Source organism: Ctenocephalides felis, unplaced genomic scaffold (assembly GCF_003426905.1).
Source record: "Ctenocephalides felis isolate EL2017-DRISC unplaced genomic scaffold, ASM342690v1 CF-g0.4_SCAFFOLD_01604, whole genome shotgun sequence".
In the NCBI taxonomy this organism is placed as follows: Eukaryota; Metazoa; Arthropoda; class Insecta; order Siphonaptera; family Pulicidae; genus Ctenocephalides; species Ctenocephalides felis.
The window spans coordinates 2082453-2102278 of NW_020537758.1; the positions used below are offsets into that span (position 1 = coordinate 2082453).

Sequence of the window (19826 nt, forward strand, 5' to 3'; positions counted from 1 at the left end):
AAGAATTGTAGGAAATTTTATCTAGTTTCATCGTACATAGATACTTTTATCGTAGAATAAGCCAGAAAGGAGATATTTTTAAAAATCTGTTTTTTGGCGCCATTTTTCCATATGGCGCAACTTGCCGTTCAAATTTGAGTGGCACAGTTGATTTTCGCAAAGAGCACCTCGAAATCTATAAAATTACCAATTTTCAGAATTCTCGGAGTACTGTACCGGCAAAACGACCAAATGACTGGACTACTAGCTCAATACTAACATTTAAACAGATGGTATGTTCTCAAAAATGCTTTTGGCGATTTTGATGAAACTTGACACACATTGTTACTATACTTTACTATTCATATGTAATGTTTTTCTTTACTTTTTGGTTCTTTTCTAAATATGCCGTGGACCCCCATTTTTATTTCATGGACTCCCAAATTTTGTTTTCCCTACCGTGGACCTCTTTAAAATTGCCATATTGCCCTCGGGGGTCCATATTGACCACTTTGGGAATTACGGTTTTAAAAGGTTAGTTTTTTTGAGTCTTCTGGGTATATTTGATGAGAGCAAAGTCTTTGGCGAGTTAGTTTGGATGATCTTCTAGTTTGGTTTTGTACTTAAACGCATGTCTTCTGATTTCTTTTGCTATTTATGAAGATATAAGAGTCGTCCTGGTAGTACTTAGTTCTCAACTTAATAAATAAATATATTATAAAGCACTAATTTACTAATGGACTTACCATACTTTCTATGGGCTAATAAAACAAATTGTTTGGGTTGAATATATTGCAATGCAACTCTAACAAAGATCTAAAATTATACTAATTATTCATCTAATTACTATAGCAACAATAATTGGCTCTTATCGGTCGTAAGTCATCTGAGAGGTGATAATGATCAAATCAATCAAAATTAAAAGAAAAATAAAAAAGAATCGATGGTGATGATATCAATGAAAATTTCGAAAATAGTCAAACATGAGTATAATATATGGAAAAAAGTATCTAATTTTTTAATTAAAATATATTTTGCGAGACCAGCTACGATCTAGTCGGAATCACGTATAAAAAATCTACTTAATGTAATAAATTAATTTGCCATATATCATACTTCCAAATGATTTTACTTATTCCTTATTACCTCACTAATGATTTTATTTTTATTTCAGACGTATTCAGGGCTTTTCTGTGTGGTTGTAAATCCTTACAAAAAATTACCAATATATACAGAGAACATCATGGAGAGGTTTAAAGGCATAAAAAGGCATGAGGTTCCGCCGCACGTCTTTGCCATCACTGATACAGCCTACAGGTCCATGTTACAAGGTAAAAAAATAACATATATTTAATTAATTGATTAAATTTATTTATTAAATCTCTTATAATAACTCTTAACATTTTTTTGGAATAGCATACATATATAATATTTTATTACATATAATTATAATTATGTATTATCTATTAACTTTAATAGTATAACGAAACTTAAATTTATTTAGTCTATTTATATACGATTTTTTATTCGTTTAGTCAACTTACAAATAGGCAAATACAAAAAAATGAATTTAAGCTATTATAAGGGACATAAGGGGCGTCCAATAATCACATGAGGTTTTTAGGAGAGGGGGGGGGTTGTGAGGGGTATAGTAAGATATCACGTGTATTTATTCTTTACCTGTGTTTTTTAAAAAAATCCAAACATTTTCAAAAAAAATCAAAAATTTTGCATTTTTTTCTATTTAACAGATATACACGTGATGCTTGCTGGGGGAGGGGGTATTTTTAAATATCACCAAGGGTGAAGGAGGGTTCAAAAATCTTCAAAAAAAATCGGTCACGTGACTTGACTCCCTAAAAAGTCTTACTATGAGCGAATAGTATGATAACATTGCAAGCTTATACTACAATACACGGAAAGATTTAAAATATTTTATTTTATTTTTCAACTTATTATCATATATTTTAAATATCACCATGGTAGAGAAGAGGTCCAAAATTTTTTAAAAATTGATCACGTGATCAATAGACGCTACCTAAAAAATGATGTCTTCATTCATTCAAGCCATTCATGGACTTCTTTATTAAAACAAGTCAATAGTAAGCTTTTCCCCAATTTTACCTTTGTATTTTGATTCTTTTCTCATTCGTCGGTTGTGTTTTTCTGGTAAATCCCGAACAAAAAACCGGTATTCATATAACACAACACAAACACAACAGATTGTGAGAAAGCGTCTCGTGCGTGCGTCAGGAATGCCGAATGCCGTATGGACGATGACGATGACTGTCTTTTCAATTCCGAAAAGTCAGCCGATGATGTCATGCCGCATTTAACCAAATTCTGCGAATATTTAGCAAATTAACGAGAACGACGGAAAACGGAACGGGAAACGGACGTGGAACCACGAAGACACAAACTTACGGAGAAACTAGCTGTAAGTGGAATTCTGTCTTGAGGCATTAAGGCATCGTGCCTTAAGGCAAATTGCTGAAACTTCCCGTACCAAAAATAATTATTTTTTTAAAAAACGATTAACATTTTTGAAAAAAATTTACTTTGAAAAAATAAGATTTTTGAGAAACTATAAATTGGACAAAAAATAACTTTTTAATAAGAAAAAAATTAAAAAAAAAAAGAATATTTTTATTTTTAAAAAAAAAAATTTTTAATTTTTTTTTTGAAAAAATTTTTTTTTCTTTATTTTGACATATTGTGGAAGATCTGAACATTTTTTCAAAGCAATCGTACTGCTTTTTCTGCATAGGGAACAAATATAAGCGCGTAAGCGCCGCGTCGCTGTCTAACGCATGAGCATTGCTACGGAACCCATAGAATGTTAACAAAATGTAATCTTATGTTAAAATCTCTATAAAATATCTGATAATTTGATGTGCATATGTCCAATGATCATTTTTGACCGCCAAATGGCTCATTTTTTACTTTTTCCTCCATTTTCATTTCGATTTTTTGCGATTCCTATAACTTGCCCTACGGGAAGTTAAAAAAGTAATTAAATGTCCTGAAACCATATGTAATGTAACCAACTATATTTTGCAAAATTGTGCTATATGTGCAAAATGTTAATATGAAAGTATATATAGTAATTTATACCACATCATAATAAATTTTATCTACTTTGTACTGGTATAACTAAAGCGAGCTCTCTAAAATATTTTTTTTAAGTTAAATGATGAATTGTAAAAAGATGTCCCAAATCCATACATTACTAACTAGCTAATATAACTAATTTTTGTGAAAATTTTTAATATTCAAGTATATATAACAGTTTATACTAGATAAAGCAAATTTTATTTAATTATTACTCAAACCACTAATCCTCCGTGGATAAGTGGTTTGAGTTATGGGCTTTCATCAAAAGTTCCAGATGACAAGTTTTCCAAGTTTTTTTTTAAAGAAGCCAGATTTCTTGAAAGAAGCCAATGTAGACTTTTAAAAAAATTTTTTTTTTTCTTCCAAATTTGCTTGTAATTTTATAAGACTGTAGTGGTATTTGGTAAAAAATATATTCAAGGAAAAATCTCATATTTTAAACCTGCACTTACCAATTTTAAATTTACAACGGTAATTTTAAGTACTTTGTTCTTCTTCATAATAATTTTTGGAACTTTTGCGAAAACATTTGGACCTATCTTCAAACAGAATTATATATACTGCCAATACGAATCGAATGTGGTTTTTAAATTATTAAACTATATAATTATTTTTTAATTAAAAAACTCAACCCAGATTTTCATTTTCTGTCAATTGTCATTTAAACGTCAACAAAACTTCTACAAATCAAAAAAAAAATTGCAAAATGTATTAAAATTTCATTTAAAAAAATACATTTGTTATAATTTTTTTTGAATATGTTTAGATAAAATTAATTTATGATAAAAGCTGATGTGTGATGTTCTTCGGTGGGGAGAATTCTGCAAAATTTTGTAAAAATTAATAGTATTACATTTTTTATTAATCTTTTCGATGTATTTTCTTTTAAATATTATTTTTAAAAATTCCGCAAGAGATGTTCAGGAATGTAATTCCCGTACACGATTCTAAACTGTTTTATAAATGCATAGACAAAATTTATGGTGATATTTGTGGACATGGAGGTACTAATTAATAATTTATAATTAATAATAAATTCACTTAATTAATCGAATGGCTTTAGATTATATATAAACCTAATTTATATTAATCAAACGGCTTTGGGTGTAATAAAAATCGATGATTGTGTACTGAAAGTATTTTTCATTTTCGATTACGATTTTCAAGTATACCGAGTTTCTGTTGAGTCATATAATGTTAAAAGGCATTATAGAGTATTTAATTTTGTACAAATTTACCGAATATTTTATTCATTTCAACCAAACTGTTTAAAAGTTACAAGAGATACAAAATGAAAATGTAGCATGCCTGAATCAATTTTTCATTTTTGAAAGCAATTTTAAAGTACACCGAGTTGCTGTAGGTTCTCATAATGTTAGACAATATTATATAGTATTTAATTTTGTACAAAACAAACAAACAAACTGTTTAAAAGTTACAAGAGATATAATAAATAAATGCGCAAATGAGGAGCCATCGAGTCGGTTTGAGCTAAAAGTTGCTGTACTGTAAATAGTGCAGCAGGCCAAATGAAATTAATATTTGTACTTTTTTTTCTTTTCCAGATCGAGAAGACCAGTCGATTTTGTGTACAGGAGAATCTGGAGCTGGTAAAACTGAAAATACGAAAAAAGTCATCCAATATTTGGCCTATGTGGCAGCATCCAAACCCAAAGGATCAGGAGCGGTAAGTTTTTTTTGCCAAAAATATAAAAATTGATAAAAAAGATTTAATACAAAATAGAAATGCGTTTGGATAATCTTATGCAAAGGGAATTTGATAAAGTCGGCATTAGACATTAGGCAAAAAAAATTGAAGATCAAGTATAAAATAAGATAGTTTGCAAGTTGGAAGTGATGTTTTCTAGTTTCAGTTTAGAAATGAAGCTTAGATTTAATTTTTCCAGTATATACAGATGTATAAATGAGTGTATATATAATATAATGTGTATATTATGTTTCGGCCGTTTATGTTTTCAATCACAGAGCCGGTCGGGCACTTATTTTTAGAAGCAATGCATCAACACTGTTCTGTTCTCTTGATTTTTTTTATTAGCATTTACGACTTAACGCATATCGTTATCGATTGTATGAAAAGCAGATGTTGCTGAGCGATTTATACTTATTTAATAAAAGACTCCAATTTTCCAAGGTTCTCGTTGTAAATGAAATATTTGATAAATTTCAACAAATTAAAATAATATTGATGCTATTCTCAACCAAGCCATGTGTCCTCTATCTGTATGTAATGAAATCATAATACAATAATAAAACAATAATCGTCTTGTACCAAATACAGCATCATTGCCTTTGCCTTCTCTCTTATTATGGCTCATGAGATTTTTATCTCTCGATCATATTAATAATCGTATAAATATCGTCTCTGGTCGTTTTAATTTAATCATTCATTTGCCATTTTTGGTAACATACGACAAAACGAGATACACTTTTACAACTGACTGACTGACTGATTGACTGACATCATTATGTCACAGGTCGAAAAAAATAAAATAAAATATAAACATACTCATTTTTTTAATTTGGTCAAAAAATCAGGATATAATTCAGTTATAAAAAAGCTTAAATATTGAAAAAGCTTCTGTTATATAAATTACTGATCGTTAAAGTTTTTTATATGTGATTTTAATAATTTACCAAAAATCTTGTAAATTAACAGTTTACTACATTTTCAGACAATTTGCAAAAAATATATAATTTACGGCATTTATAGACGAATTGCAACAATTTAAAAACTTGTATGTCTTTTTCATATAATTTATAACATTTTCAGACAAACTGCAACATTTTGAGATTATTTCCGACATATATGATTTTCAATATTTTTATATAATTTACTATATTTTCAGTTAATTTGCAACTGATTGCAAAATGATTTACAAGCATTTTTGGAAATATGCAGTTTTAAGGTCTTTTGGCATTGCAACATTTTGAGACAATAAAATAAAATTGTTTTTATTTAAATAGTATATTTGGTCAAAAAAGCAGCATATAATTCAGCCTTAAAAAATCTTGTAAATTATTACAGTACATTTCCAGACAATTTATACAATTTACAGCATTTATAAGGAAATTGCAACATTTTGAAAAAACATTTAGACTTTTTATATAATTTATAACATTTTCTGACAAACAACACTATATAGACAAATTGCAAGATTTTGATATTATTTCCGACGTTATCATAAAATTTTCAATATTTCTTATAATTTACTACAATTTCAGGTACTTTACAACATTTTCATACAACTTACAATGTTTTTAGATTATTTACAAGCATATTTGGAAATATACAGTTTATATATACAGAACATTTTTAACATTTTTTGGCATTGCAACGTTTTGAGACAATTTACATTTCAGAGATCATTCAATAAGATTTAGTTTTTTTTTATTTATTTACATGAAACTACAAGTGAATAAAAGGGTTTCAGTAATTATTGTGACTAAAATAATAAATAAAATTTTAGAAAAAATTTAAAATACTACCCATTGGTAGATTTTCAATTTGGTAAAATTTAGTAAATAATTCCCGTAGGTTACACAGGCCACAATGTCTAATGCTGATTTATTAAATATTAATAAATTAAACCTAATATAAATATATTTCTATAATGTGATGTCTTATTTTGTTTGTAAATATATAAATAGTTAAAAAGGTAACGGTTAGATATATATTATTGTGGTTGTTGACTTAAAACATAGTGCTTTTCCATTTATTTAATTTTAATTATCTAGATCCTGGTCGTGTTTGATCCTAGTTCGTGTTTTCGTATTTATAGTTTTTGTATATATATATGTCTTAGTTTGTTTGTGTGCCTGCTATATTAGATAGAATATAGTTTAGAAGGTATTTCATTTGTTCTGCACAAAAACTGTATTATTGCACGTACTGTAGAACTTGAAACAAGAATCAGTGATATAATATATATCAAACCGTACTTTTCAAAAATATATATATCAACCAAAATCCATGGATTGTTTAACTTGCACATCCACATTGTTTTCATATTGTGTGTGTTTTGTCTGTTTTTTCCATATTAACACCACCGAACGTCGACCAAAACTAAAATACACATATAACCATAATAACTGGTACAACAACTACAACATATATTTTGGCAACCGCAAACCAAAATTGACCCCGTCGACTACCGATTGGTTTTGGAATGCTGCTCTCAAAATTTTGCACCATTTTTCCAAAATTAAAAAAAATAAAACCTGGCGCACGCTTAATTTGCCTGTGCATGGCACCATGGCACCACCGCCGCCAAAAAACAACACTTCTGCACTTGTGTTATATATTATAGTCACCGAGTCCGGCCCTTATAATTGTAAGTAGATCGAGAATTTATATTTTAGAGCAAACTAACAAGAAATTAGACTAGATTTATTGTTATTGATATTACTAACACATTAATTTTGTGTTTTGTTTGAGTAGATTTTGGATATTGTAGTTTGAAACTTTGTCAATCAGTTGTTGTGGATTTGTTGTGCACCATTTCATACATTTTTTTTATCAGGGTGAACTTGAACAACAGTTATTGCAAGCCAATCCAATTTTAGAAGCTTTTGGTAACGCCAAGACTGTAAAGAACGACAACTCTTCCAGATTTGTAAGTATTAACTTCTATCACCATCTACCAAATCCAACAGTTTTACTATAGTTTTACCATTTTTAGGGTAAATTCATCAGGATTAATTTTGATGCCAGTGGTTACATCTCTGGTGCCAATATCGAAACATATCTTTTGGAAAAATCACGTGCTATCAGACAAGCGAAAGATGAAAGGACTTTCCACATTTTTTACCAATTGTTGGCTGGTGCTTCTCCCGAACATAGAGGTAAAATTAAAAAAAAAAGAGTACAATACGCGATTGAAGTAAAACTTATTTACTACTGTACAAGATGGCATTTAAGTAAAAATAAATACATCATATAACAATTTTGAATAATGTTTATTAGTAATATGGTAACACTTAGGGAATGCAATACCGTTGGAAAATTTCAATACCGGTATTTCGGTAATTTTTCATTTTAAAACCGAAATACCGGTAAATTACCGGTATTTTTATTATCTTAAACAAACGTAAACAAAGTTGAAAGTTACTAGTACAAATATAATATTATATATATATATATATACAACTACAACTATATTCAACTAAACAATAAAATAAAACAATAAGTTTATTTTTTTAAATAATAATTTAACAAAAGTATATGCAATTTAATTAATTCATTATCACTATCGAGTATATTGAGTACTTTTCACCAAAAACAAACTATGAGTAAGAAAGACTAAAAACTCATAAAAGATCATATTATTATAACAAACTGTATTGTCTGTATCCGATGTATTAAATTAGCATAATCTCCAATATTAAAAAAAAAAAATTCTACACTAATTTAAGATCGGATTCTTTGTCGAGATAAATAATAAGTTACTATAACTGTTGAGTATTGTTATTTAAAACAATATGATGCTTCTATAGTATTTTTCAACTTCGAAACGTTTTCGAAAAATAATATTTTATAATTGTAATAAGAATATGTATAAAGATTACGCAGGGGTAATCTGTATGATATAAAATATTTTGGCGCAAATATCACTTAAAAAACCGTTACATTTTTACAAAAGATGAAACAAACATAATTATCTATCAGTCCAATTCTATTTATTGTAACACGATATGAAGCCCTTTGGAAAGCAATAAATATTCAGTTTAATGACGAGTTGAGATAATATTGACATTTAAAGGTTTATCATCTAGAATCACTTGAAGATATAGCTGTTTATGCGATTATGGAATTTAAAGATAAATTTGTTCCGAGAAAATTAAACTTTAGGGTATTATGTATCAAATAGCGCTTATGTAAAAGTACCGAAAATACCGGTATTTTTGGAATAAATACCGGAAAAATTACTGCCGAAAAATCGGACGGTTTACCGGTAATTCAGTGTACCGGTATACCGGTATTGCATTCACAGTAACACTCGTGATGCACACATTTATTAGTGTCGACCATTATACACATTTATATAATAATAAATTATAAATTATATATTTATAATGGCATTAAAATATGTATAATATTTAAAAACAATTATGTAATTAAAGTCATACTTCAAATATGACATGATCGGTTTGTCATTGTAATGAGCATTTAGAAATGAACCTTTATTAGAGACATGAAGGAATTGCTGATTAATAAATTCTATAATATTCGTTCTTACAGTGGATTATATTAAACAACGCCTAAACAATTATTGTTTTTGCAACTTCACATTATGCAATTATTGTGTTTGAAGAACTTCATGTAATTAAAATTAACATACATTCATTGACTGTTTGTATTTTTGTTACTTTTTCGCTGGCGATATAGTCTCGTTGTAACAGGTGTAATAGCTGTTTTGCCTAAAAAATATTTTCCATTTCAATAACTTCAAAAATTTATGGAAACTACGAATAATATAGAAATAATTTCTAATCAATAAACTTACGTTTAGTTCACGAACAAATGGTTAATTGTTTATTATTTTCAAGGAACAAGGTAAAATATTCTTCTGATTCAGGCATTTTTCATTAAATCAAGATTTGTTCTACGACGTAACTTTAAAATGTTTATTTATCTATCTATGTTGATTTGCTTGTTTATATCGGTACGCACACAACGTTGATGCCGGTATGCATATAACGACAGATCTCTATTCACATTCACGACGACTAATCACAATCGACCCGTATCTCGACTCTTACCTTATCTTATCTGCCGTAACGCACTTCCGTTGCATTTGTACGGATTTACACCCTAGTCGCACCTAAAGAAGTTTTACTTCAAAAACAAACAATGTTTAGCTTAGTCCAAATCCAATTTGCTAATTTTGTTTATTTTTTTTTCCTTTTTTAGAAAAATTCATCCTAGAAGATCCAAAATCCTATCCATTCTTATCCAATGGTGCCTTACCAGTTCCTGGTGTCGATGATGCTGCAGAGTTTCACCAGACAGTAAAGTCGATGAATGTGATGTGTATGACTCCAGATGATTTCAATGCCATTTTTAGAATCGTAAGCGCTGTTATGCTCTTTGGTTCGATGACATTCCGACAAGAAAGAAATTCAGACCAGGCTACTTTGCCTGATAACACAGTCGCACAGAAGGTTGCACACTTACTTGGTAAGTAGAAAAAATAAACTTAATGTAATATTTATATTTTCTAATACATTAAAATGAATCGCAAAATGTGTTGGTAAGCGCATAACTCAACAACGTCTGGACCAATTTGGCCAATTATTTTTTTAAAATGATCGTTGAAGTCCAAGGATAGTTCTTACGGCGAGCAAAAATCGAATAATTAACGGGGAAACCCCAAAAACAGCCCTTTTCTTTTTCACATACAAACATTTTCTAAGTAAAACTTAGAATCAATTTGAGCTTTATTGCTATTATATAAAGTTCATATTAAATTACAAGCATTCACTGTATACTCCTTCTAAACGATTATGCGGATTTTGATAAATCTTTCTGACGTTTGTTAAGGAAATTTTTTAGGATGTATGTGATTATAAAGTACTGGAATGCATGTGAAATATTGTAGAAATAAATGGAAAAAATTGTAAAAAAACGTCTTTTCAATGTACTTATGAACCAATATTAGAATATGTATAATAAATTTATGATTATGAATAAGAAAAATGAAAGGTCTACATTATTATTGCCAAAAAGCAGCTGAAATGTGGCAGACATTAAAATAATATAAAATACAGTATATGTATGGCAGATTGAATGATACACATATGAACAAGATATGACAAATTAGTCTACTTAAAATGTGAAATTAAGCATTAATTAGGGCCGGTCCTACCTTTAATGCGAAGCATGCGAAAAATACGAGCGCACGCCTTAGGGGGCGCCAACACAATATTCGAATATTAAATTTTCAATATAGTTTTTTTTTTCAATATATCATTTCTTTGCATATTTTACTAATTTTTCCACAATATTCTTAAATTTCATAAAAATTTTACTTTAGAACAACAAATGGGAAAGTAGAGATGAATACATACAATTCGGCCCTCACGATATCGATTAGGACAAGTTTAAGATGCAATTTTCAATATCTTAAATAATAAAAAATTAATTTAATCCAACATGAAATACCAGTGTTATGTTATGGTTATGGTTATGTTATACCGTTTAAAAGACTTCAATTTCCAATATAGATTGGGAATTGAGACTCATAATTTTATTTAAAGCAGTTCTACATTTAACATCGATCATATATTAAATGTATATGCATTTTGGCGTAAAGAGTAATTTAAAAAATAAATATTTTTAGGTAAACGGTTAATATTCGTATATTATATTAAAAAATTGTAGAATTGGGTACAGGACAACGCCTGTCGGGTCATCTAGTATATATATATATATATATATATATATATATTATAATCTAATCATGTATCCTTTACCCCAGGGCTTTCTGTAACCGAGATGACGAAGGCTTTCCTGACACCCAGAATAAAAGTTGGTCGTGACTTCGTAACGAAAGCCCAGACCAAGGAGCAAGTAGAATTTGCAGTAGAAGCAATTTCCAAAGCTTGCTATGAAAGAATGTTCAGATGGCTTGTAAATCGTATCAACAGATCCTTAGATCGCACCAAGCGACAAGGAGCATCCTTCATCGGTATCCTGGATATGGCTGGTTTTGAAATCTTCGAACTCAACTCCTTCGAACAACTCTGCATCAATTATACAAATGAAAAACTGCAACAGTTGTTCAATCATACTATGTTCATATTGGAACAGGAAGAATATCAGAGGGAAGGGATTGAGTGGAAGTTTATTGATTTTGGTTTAGATTTGCAACCGACTATTGATTTGATTGATAAACCTGGTGGTATCATGGCTTTATGGACGAGGAGTGCTGGTTCCCGAAAGCTACCGATAAAACTTTTGTAGAAAAATTAGCAGGAGCACACATTTGCATCCCAAATTCATGAAATCTGATTTCAGGGGTAAGAATAACAATATAATGCGTATGATGAAAATATGTTAATCTGTGTCCTTTCCTCCAGGTGTGTCCGATTTCGCGGTGATGCATTACGCTGGCAAGGTCGATTATTCGGCCAGCAAGTGGTTGATGAAGAATATGGATCCTTTGAATGAAAATGTTGTCTCCTTGTTGCAAAATTCACAAGATCCTTTCGTCGTTCACATATGGAAGGACGCCGAAATTGTAGGAATGGCCCAACAAGCCTTGAGCGACACACAATTTGGTGCCAGAACGAGAAAAGGTAGAACAGGTAATTAATTTTTTATACTTGTATATTATTAATCATCATTTTTTTGTTATTGTTGTGCAGGAATGTTTAGAACTGTTTCGCATCTGTACAAGGAGCAGCTGTCTAAATTGATGGACACTTTGAGGAACACGAATCCCAACTTTGTTCGTTGCATTATTCCAAATCATGAGAAACGTGCGGGAAAAATTGATGCACCATTGGTAAATAAACTATTTATTTAATACTGATGCCTATAACATCCATTTAACTTTCGGATTTTTTAAGGTTCTTGATCAATTGAGGTGCAATGGTGTACTTGAAGGAATTAGAATCTGTCGTCAAGGTTTTCCAAATAGGATACCATTCCAAGAATTCAGACAACGTTATGAACTTCTTACGCCGAATGTCATTCCTAAAGGTATACACTCATTTTTTAACTTCCCGAAGGAGAAGTTTATGTTTTCATCAAAAAATCCGACTCGCTAATTTTGTTTTCTCGACGTTTCAAGCCATTCAGAATCGAATGAGACCAAATTTAAGGAAAAAGTGTGTGTGTGTGTGTGTGAACAGATTATTTGCCGTAAATCGATGTTTTCTCCAAAAACGGCTGGACCGATTTCAAAAATTTAAAAGCCATTCGATGTATCTCGATAAGGACTAGCGTTTCTGAGTTTTGTACGACTGGCCGTTTTTTTGTAAATCGCAGAAAAGTGAAAATTTTTTCGACCGCGTTTTAGCCCGCAATTCTGAATTGATTTTGAAAAATCAAAAACTGTTCGATAGATATTGGTTGGAAAAAATAAAATATTACGGCCCTAGGACAAGTCGTTTAATTTTAATAATTCTTCAAAGTTTGCAAAAAGTAGTATAGTTTTTTTGGCATTTGTCAAAATTAGACCTTTGATCGACGTTTTCTTAAAAACGCCTGAACCGATTTCAGAAATTTAAAAGCCATTTGATGTATCTCAATGAGGACTATTGTTTGTCAATTTGTGAGACAATCTGCCAAACCGTTTCCTTGTAATTTGAAAAAAGTGTTAAACTTTTCGTCCATATTTAAGTTCAAACTACCGAATCGATTTTAAAAAAATCAAAAACTGTTCAAAAAGATTCGTTGGGAATGATACTGATTAGTTTTAGGTGAAAATCTACCGAGCCGTTTTCTTGTAATTAACTGTTGAAAACAAATTTAAGCCGATTTTTATAGATATTTTTTAGCGATATATATCATGGTCTTATAGAACTTACTGTAATATTACGGCCTTACGACAAGTAGTTTAATTTTAAAAATTCATCAAATTTTGAGAAAATGAGTAGTTTTTTTAACGTTAGCTAAAATTAAAATTAGACGTATACTTAGTATCATTATAGTACCTGGTCTTAATAACATACTAACCATTAAAATCCTACGGAAACTGGTTCAAATATAATAATTGTTGATTTTTGAACATTTGCTTTTAGAAAATACTCCGAGTTAACGTGTTCACTTGGAATACTTTTCATCACTCATAAATTAATTTATTTTTTATTGATTAAGTCGATTTACCATGATAATGATATAATAATATGTTTACTATTATTTAGGATTTATGGATGGTAAGAAGGCTTGCGAGAACATGATCCAAGCCTTAGAATTAGATCCCAATCTGTACAGAGTTGGACAGTCCAAGATTTTCTTCAGAGCCGGAGTATTGGCTCATTTAGAAGAAGAACGCGATTACAAAATTACAGATCTCATCGTCAACTTCCAAGTAAGCCACTCCGACATCAATAATCCACCAAAGTGAAATCAATCAATTATGTTTAATTTTTGGCTTAGGCTTTCTGCAGAGGTTTCTGGCTCGCCGAATTACCAAAAACGTTTGCAGCAACTGAACGCAATCAGAATTATTCAAAGAAATTGTGCTGCTTATTTGAAACTTCGAAACTGGCAATGGTGGAGACTTTACACGAAGGTCAAGCCTTATTGGAAGTCACGAAACAGGAAGAAAAATTGACGCAAAAAGAACGAATTGAAACAGGTAGAAAAATAGACATAGCGGGTGAAACAATATTAGGAAATATTTTCTATTAATTTTTTTCTGGGTTTTTAGGTTCGTGATAAACTTGATATGCAAGTTAAAAGTTGTGTGGAGATCGAGAAGAAGTATCAGCAGGCTGTCGAAGAGAACAACTTTGGCAGAACAACTCCAGGCTGAAATTGAATTGTGTGCGGAGGCTGAAGAAATGAGAGCCAGGTATGCAATTCTAAAATATATATAAATAAATGTGATTTAATTATTTGGTCTAACTTTATTGTGATCTACAGGTTGCCGCAAGAAAACAGGAATTGGAAGAGATTTTGCACGACATGGAAGCCCGTTGCGAAGAAGAAGAGGAACGCGCTAATATTTTGACGGTCGATAAGAAAAAGTTACAACTTAATATTCAAGTACGTATTGCAAATCAAATACCCAAACACCAGGATTTTGTAATTATCTAATTCAATTTTATAGGATTTGGAAGAACAACTCGAAGAGGAAGAAGGCGCTCGGCAAAAACTCCAATTGGAAAAAGTACAACTCGATGCAAAAATTAAAAAATATGAGGAAGAGCTTGCTTTATCAGAAGATACAAATCAAAAGCTGTTGAAAGAGAAAAAGGTAAACTGTCCAAAATAAATTTTAGTTATGATTCAAATTCTAATAAATCTATTTTTTTGTAGATTTTAGAAGAAAGAAGCAACGATTTGTCCCAAACCTTGGCAGAGGAGGAAGAGAAAGCCAAACATTTATCAAATTGAAAGCTAAACACGAAGCAACAATTGCGGAACTTGAAGAACGTTTATTGAAGGATCATCAACAGCGACAAGAAAACAGATAGGAGCAAACGCAAAATTGAAACTGAAGTTTCGGACTTGCGAGAACAGCTGAACGAACGAAAATCGCAACTCGAAGAGTTGCAATTTCAACTAGGTAAAGGAATAACAATACTTGAGATATGGGATTGAAGACAATGGGTGATCATATATTTTTTTTCTTAGGTAAACGTGAAGAAGAGCTTTCCCAGCTCTGATGCGGATAGACGAAGAGGCAGCAATGAAGGCTCAATCTCAAAAGCAACAAAGGGAATTGGAATCTCAATTAGCAAATTGCAAGAAGATTTAGAAGCCGAGAAAATTGCCAGGTCGAAAGCTGAAAAGCTGAAACGGGATCTAAATGAGGAACTGGAGGCGTTGAAAAATGAACTGTTGGATTCCTTGGATACCACAGCTGGTAATCTTCATAAGAATTTTTATTCATCATCAATGTTTATAAATTGACTCAATAAATGCTTTTATTCTAGCGCAACAAGAGTTGAGATCGAAGCGTGAGCAAGAATTGGCAACTTTGAAGAAGTCTTTGGAAGAAGAAGCTTCTGGGCATGAAGCCGTGGTCGCAGAAATGCGTCACAAGCATTCTCAAGAATTGCAATCAGTCAACGAACAATTAGAAAACATCAAAAGTTAAAACTGGTTCGTACGATCATATTATCTACCCGTTGCACGAATTTATATCATTGTGGTCTTTTATTTTCCCCAGGTCTTGAAAAATCCAAACTCCAGTTGGAGGCCGAGAACGCAGATTTGGCCACCGAACTCCGAAGCGTCGGAGCCTCTCGTCAAGAGAGCGACAGGAGGCGGAAGCAGGCCGAGTCCCAATTATTGGAACTCCAGGCCAAACTCGGTGAAGTCGAGAGGGCCAAACAGGAACTGCAAGATAAATCATAAATTGCAGCAGGAAGCTGATAATGCGGCCCAACAGCTGGAGGAGGCTGAATTGAGGGCTTCCGCAGCAGTCAAGAATGCAGGTAAGAAATTGACACCAAAACTCTATCACATCTTCTTATATATAAAATGGATCGCAAAATGTGTTGGTAAGCGCATAACTCAACAACGCCTTTTTCTTTTTCTTTTCTTTTCAAAATGTTCGTTGAAATCCAAGGATGTTCTTACGGCGAGAAAAATCGAATAATTGCCGGAAAAACCCTAAAAACAGCCCCTTTGTTTTCACATACAAACGTTTTCCAACTAAAACGTAGAATCAATTTGAGCTTTATTGCTATTCTATAAACTTTACATTAAATTTCAAGCGCTCCGTGTTATCTAACAATTAGAAATGTAGGCGTAAACGGATTTGATAATTCTTTTTATAGTTTGTCAAGGAAAATTAAATGAACGATAAAACTATAGTACAGTAGAACTCCAATTATCCGAACTCTGACCATCCGAATCGCCGATTATCCGAATCACTTTCAGAAAAAAAATTGTCCAAAAAAGTCTAAGTGCGCTATTATTCTTCCACCAGCAAAGCCAGTGTAGGCACATTGTTTGTTTTGATTTGACGGAGATGTTTACAAAACAATGATTTTTATTTCTAAACTTGTACATAAGTACATTTTATTTATTTTTAAAAACATATGAAAATGTCATGTTTCTTTCATTTAATTCCATAAAAAAATAGTGCAATATCAAAACGTAACTTTTTTCTCTCCAATGGCAATTTTAAAAAAAACTCCGATTATCCGAATATTTGATTATCCGGGTCCCGGTCCCCATTAATTCGGATAATTGGAGTCTCTACTGTAATATTGTCGAAATAAATGGCAAAAATTACAAAAAAACACGTTCCATTATATTTACCTAGATAATATTAGAATATAATATACAAGAAAAATGTATGTCTACATTATTATTGCCGAAAAAGCAGCTGAAAATAATATAACATATAGTCAACAGTATATATTTGGCAGATGAAATTATATAATTCACTTTAATAATAACGCAATAAGTCCAAATTGCAATTTTTTTACATTTTTTGTTGACAAAGATTTGAACATAAACAATAATGTAAGTGTGATTATATTTATTTTGCCGCAATATATATTATTTTTTTCTGCATTTCTTATACTGCTTATGCTAACAATAAACCATAAATGAATCACAAAGGCATGGCATCAAATAGTACAGAATAGGATATTAAAAATTTGAAACTTTTGAATTTTCGACGTGGGTACGGGACAACGTCTGTCTGGTCATCTAGTTTCTTATAATTTTTGATCATTATTGTTTATTTTTAGGTACAATGGAAAGTCAATTATCAGAAAGCCAGGCCCAATTGGAGGACGAGACGAGACAAAAATTGGCATTGAGTTCACGATTGAGACAACTTGAATCGAAAAGGGAGGCTCTTCACGAACAATTGGAAGAGGAGGAAGAGATTAAGAAGAATTATGAGAAACAAGTACGTATAAGCACATCCAATCACATAATCATAATTGTTTATCGATTTATTGATTTGTTTTTTTTTTTTCATATTTTAGGTAGCAGCATTGACACAACAGTTGGTCGAAGCCAAGAAACGAGCAGATGAAGAGGCAGAAATTGCAGCAGGCTTGGAAGAAAGTAAAAAGAAACTGAATAAAGATATTGAATTGATGCAGAGGCAGATCGAGGAGTTGCAAGCGGCCAATGATAAATTAGACAAAAGTATGTACATCTGAAATAGATATATAAATAAATTCTATTAATTTATTATTTTATCTATTTCTTTAGGTAAAAAGAAGGTGCAAGCTGAACTTGAAGACACCACCATTGATTTGGAGACACACGGGCTAAAGTCATTGAATTGGAGAAGAAACAAAAAGAACTTTGATAAGGTAAGTTTGCAAATCTTAATTCTTTTGAAAATAGATATTGTTGATAATATTTATTAAACTTCCCGTAGGGTAAGTTATTGTAATGGGCCGAAAATCGGAATTGAAAATTTTTACATTTCTCGACGTTTTGAAGGTTTCTGAACGTTTTGGCATACTTCAGGAAAAAACGATGTGGGTGTGTGTGTGTGTGGTGTATGTATGTATGTGGATACAAATTTTCGTCCACGTTTTCGGGCGCACGGATCAACCGATTTGAATGGTTCAAAAAACATCCGATTCCTATTGATAGGGAAAAGAGCTGATTAGTTTTTGGCAAATGCAGGTCCAGCCGTTTCGGAGATACGGAGCAAAAATGCAGAAAATAGAAATCCTATTTTTGAGAGAACGGAGTATCCGATTTGAATGATCTAAAAACATTCAATTAGTAATGATTGGGAGAAGTGTTTATTAGTTTTTGGCAAAGGCAGCCCAGCCATTTGAAGATACGGAGCTAAATATGTAAAAAATGGCAGTTTTTGAGAGAACTAAGCGTCCGATTTAAATGATTCAAAGAACTTTCTGCTTGTCTTAACAAATACGATTTTGGAAAAAAAAAATTGTCCCATTTTTTTTTTTTTTTAGTTTTTGTATATCGAAAATATTTATTTTTAATTCTGACTATAGTTCTAATATACTTTACAAATAATTTCAACTCTGCAATTCAGTTTATATAATATTTATAAATATTAGACAATGTTACAATATTTATAATAATCTATTTGAAAACATTCAGTAATCCTCGAACATTTCGTTACGGTACGGGAAGTTCCAGCAATTTGCCTTAAGGCACGATGCCACCCACCTTACTAGTTATATTAATATTTATTATATTTATTTATCATAATATGTTTTATACATTTAGGTATGGCTGAAGAAAAAGCTATAAGCGAACATTTGGCACAAGAAAGAGATAATGCAGAACGAGAAGCACGTGAGAAGGAAACAAGGGTGCTGTCGCTTACAAGAGAGTTGGATGAGGAACGCGAAAAGGTAATTAAAAAAATTACATACGACATTTTCTTATCATTTATTAATAATTATTTATCATTTTAAGATTGAAGAGTTGAAAGGGGTCGAAGGTCTCTTCAGAATGAATTAGATGAATTGGCCAATTCCCAAGAACAGCTGATAAAAATGTTCATGAACTCGAGAAAGCAAAACGTGCGCTGGAAAGTCAACTGGCTGAACTTCGAGCCCAAAATGAGGAACTCGAGGACGATTTGCAGTTGACTGAAGATCCCAAACTGCGATTGGAAGTCAACATGCAGGCGTTGAAGACTCAATTTGAAAGAGACTTACAGGTAAAGGTTAATTACTGGTTTATTAAAATAGGTAGTAAAATGGTTTTCGTAATTTTTTATATGTTCTTTTAGGCGAAAGAAGAACAGTCTGAAGAGAAACGCAGAGGTCTGGTCAAGGCTTTGAGAGATGTTGAAGCTGAATTGGACGAAGAGAGGAAACAACGTGCTGCTGCTGTTGCAGCCAAAAAGAAAATAGAGGGAGATCTCAAAGACCAAGAAGCCACTCTCGAAATGCACAACAAGTAAGAGATAACAAACGCTTTTTTTTCTTGTCTGTGATAATATTAAATATTTATATTTATTTATTTAAACTTCCCGTAGGGTAATTTATTGTAATGGGCCGAAAATGGAATTGAAAATTTTTACATTTCTCGACGTTTTGAAGGTTTCTGAACATTTTGGCATACCTCA

The 19826-nt window shown here is 31.3% G+C and overlaps 1 pseudogene; it reads left to right on the plus strand.

Moving 5' to 3' along the window:
- Window positions 1–19661, plus strand: part of LOC113372974 — a 61749-nt pseudogene extending 42088 nt beyond the window's left edge.
- Window positions 19662–19826: the final 165 nt, after the last annotated feature.